The sequence below is a fragment of the Carya illinoinensis genome, chromosome 10 (assembly GCF_018687715.1).
Source record: "Carya illinoinensis cultivar Pawnee chromosome 10, C.illinoinensisPawnee_v1, whole genome shotgun sequence".
NCBI lineage: Eukaryota > Viridiplantae > Streptophyta > Magnoliopsida > Fagales > Juglandaceae > Carya > Carya illinoinensis.
Window position 1 is genome coordinate 12747502 of NC_056761.1, and position 3700 is coordinate 12751201.

The 3700-nt window shown below is 35.6% G+C and overlaps 1 long non-coding RNA gene across 2 annotated transcripts; it reads right to left on the reverse strand.

The window, feature by feature from the left end:
- Window positions 1-1481: 1481 nt before the first annotated feature.
- Window positions 1482-2916, reverse strand: LOC122279543. 2 transcript variants are annotated; one of them, XR_006229622.1, is made up of 3 exons: window positions 2767-2916; window positions 1807-1962; window positions 1482-1633 (listed from the first exon to the last, which is right to left on the reverse strand). It is a non-coding gene; the product is annotated as an uncharacterized LOC122279543 (long non-coding RNA). The 2 variants fall into 2 exon arrangements; XR_006229621.1 differs by having other exon boundaries at window positions 2771-2915.
- Window positions 2917-3700: the final 784 nt, after the last annotated feature.

Below are 3700 nucleotides of genomic sequence, written 5' to 3' on the forward strand. Positions count from 1 at the left end.
ACAAATGTGTCTATGGTTAATATACTTTATTTTCATAGTGGCTTCATGCATGAATTTGATTTCTCCCTTGATACCAAATATTTTTTTTTGGGTCTCGCTCTCTGTCTTACATGAAATTTAGACGACAAAATAAATCACGAATGACATGGGAAAGCAACAAATATGTCTGTGGTTAATATCCTTTTGTATAATAAATATGTCTTTGTCACAGTGAGATAGATGGATGCATCCAAAGTTTATAAGTAAATATTATATTCTATATTGCAGTATATATTTTGTAGCAACAACATTGATTACTAACCCAAAAAAAGCTTTGGAAATCAAGTAATTTACTCCAAAAAGTATAACTCTTTGATGCATCAACTGTTTAAGTATAACTCCTTGTGGGGTTTGATTGTATTTTTTTCATATTTAATGTTTGAAATTCTTGAATTGTATGCAGGGAGAAGCAAGATATCAATTCTTCGTATGGGCAAATATGCTTCAACTGGTAGAGGAGAAAATTCTGACAAGAGAGAATGCACTCCGACAGAGGGAGGATGATTTATTGTTGCGCGAGTATGAGGTTTAGAGGGAAAAAAAAAAACTAATACAAAGAGAGAATGAATGATCTGCACAAGCAAGAGGACAAAGTTCAAAGGCAAATAGTAGAGAATAGATGTGCACATATATTATTGTGTTTATACTTGGTGTTATCTATTGTAATTATTTTTGGTTGGTTCGGATGATAGATGTATCGTGTTACTATTAATTGTAGCTGGATCATTTGACCGCAATTGTAATTGTAAAATGCACTATGACTATTTTGTAAATGTGTGCTTGGTAAGATTTGAGTTGGATATGGATGTTAAATGATACCGAATGTGTACATGTGCTTAGGTTAGTTTTTGTGCGAATTGGACTAGAGTACTCATTAGTTGCTTGCAAATGGAAATTTAGTTGGAAAGTTCTTATGAGTTGCTTGGAAAGGGAAAACTGAGTAGGGAAAGATACAAATTAAAATTAAGTAAGAAAATTAACGAAACGCGAATGCATTGATCATGGACTATAGTGATGGTTTATATTCCTGTCTATGACATGCACCATCCCTCTAAAAAAGACCTCTAACACCACATGTTTGACACATTCTCTCCCTATCATCTCTTGCACAATCACAACCATACCCACCACCATGCAAGAAAAGGAAAATCTTTATATTTCAATAAACATCAACCACAACAAAAAATCTGAGAGGTAATAAAAAAAATCTGATAAGTAATCAAACATAAGTGCTTCACCTTCTTTACAACTAGAACAAAATATATGATAGGGAATCAAAAAAATCTGATAGGTAATCAAAACACAAGTCTATCATATTCTTTATAGCCACAACAAAAAATCTGATAGATAATCAAAACATGAGTCCATCACATTTTTTACAACCTCAACAAAGTAGCCACTAAGCCCCAGAGCCATAAGTCCAGTTTACATTCGTTACAAGTCTAGTTTATTCTCAATCCATCTCCACATTCATTCATTTTTTGAGATGAGAGAAGCAAGTATAAACATCAGATTTGGGGTGCTTTCCTTCCGCATGCTCCCTGCACTTCACCTCCATAGTGGTGCACATAATTGTCTACATGCACACCTTGCACTGCATTGAATATTCACCAAGAACAAAATTAACTAACCAACAAATTGAAAGGAAGTACATAGGCAAGACGATCTTTTTTTTTTTCAATAAATAAAATCTTATTGATTATAAGAATAGGCATGAGCCCAATTAATAGGAAAGATGATTTTATCTGAGACAAGATATAGTTGCACCTTGAAATTTCATCCTCTTGATCCATGATTTGATTCAGATGCAGAAACACGAATTATACATGATCATTGTCTATGACTCTGTCTTCTCTACTTTCATGTGAATTCATAGGTGCCTCATAACTCCTCCCCTTTTGCTTCCCTTTTCTATTAATTATTCTGTCTCCCGCACACCACGAGCTCTTTGTTTTCCTGAATTCTTCCCCCTTTTTAAAAGTGGAATGGATTGAAAATGACTATTAAGTTGGTATGCATGTTGGGCTCCATTGAGGACAATTAGACCAGAGATAACAAAAAAATGGTTGATTTGAAAATTTGACACTATATATAATGTGATCATAAGATCCCAAATTCATGATAAAAACTAACCCTTACACAAAAACTTAAAATTCTCAAGAAATTTTGAAGGGGCAAGGGGGTAAAACACAATGTTTTGAAAAAAAAAAAAAAAATCCACCTCACCAGTGTGTGGTCATGTTGGAGAGACGAGGGCCTAGGAGTAGAATTACTCTTTAGGGAATCCTTATTGTGGATAATTGGAAATAATTGGAGCACAAGGACAAACCAATTAAAGCAATGTTCCTGTAATTTATGGCACTAGAGCCACTAAACGATGGAGTAATCGAAGTGTAGCGAATGTTCCTGTAGTGATTTATTCATGATTTTAAAAAGTCATTCCATTTTTGTATCATGTTTCTTTTACTTCGCAGTGAAGTTCTATTTTGTTGTACATACAACAGGTGACAGTACTGATTAATTGATTAAGATATAGCACCGATTCGAATTAGTTTCAACTGAGTTGAACAATTTAATGCTCTGATATATCTTAAAGAGTAAAAATTAAAACAAATCCTATAAAAAAACCCAGGAAGTATTATGAACAAGAACAAATAGATGCAAAATAGGAAGCAAGGAAAATACAAAGCAAAAGTGTATAAACCATACGAACAGTCAGTTTCTTACATACGTTGAGCAAAATCTGGACGCATTACTCGTTGTACATGTCTTCGAGTCACAGATTGGGGTTAGAGAGAGAGGGCTACGGGAGGGAAGTGGGAGAGAAGTGTGGGTAAGAGGGCTACAGAAGTGAGGAAAGGGAGGAGAGAAAGTGCGGCCTTGAGGGTGAGAGATGGGAGTGAGGGCTACAAAAGAGAACTGTAAAATAAGTGTAAAAATAACCCAGCCATATACAATACGAGAGAGAGAGAGAGAGAGAGAGAGAGAGAGAGAGAGAGAGAGAGAGAGAGAGAGAGAGAGAGAGAGAGAGAGAGAGAGAACCTTGGAGTCGTCGGCGGCTAAAAGCTAAGGTGAAGGTGAGCAGAGGAGGGAGAATGTGGGAGGGGAAGGGGATTTGGAAAATTTTTGAATACGTATTCTGTGCTGCAGGATCTATTTTTGGGGGAAGGGGGCTGGGTAAAACCATGTTGTTCAAAACGCACGTTTTGAAAAAAAAAAAAACAAAAAGATAAATCCAGCTCAGCTGGTGTGTGATGTGGGCGAAATAGAGGCTTAAGAGTAGAATTACTCTTTTATTTTAATGATATGGTATTTAGGTTGTAATAAGCGTGCGTTGCATTTTACTTTTGGTTGAGTGCGTTTAGTACTAAGCGTTGCATTTTGGAGGAATTGTAGTATTCTGCGGCTTTATAAGTAGGAGGAGGGAACTTTGAAGGTTGTTGATGATTCTTGGAAGTTATGTTCTTGGAGGTTAAGAATTCCTAAAAAATTCTTTACAAGATTTACCAATAGAATCTTGTTCAGTGTCATCATGTGAATTGGTGTTTTCTTGCAATTAGTTGTGTGGGTTCTTGCTTATTCTTACAGTTTTGGAAGTGAGAGCTTACATAAATCAATAAGGGGTGAACGCGTTTATATATATATATATGGGGGAGCAGGG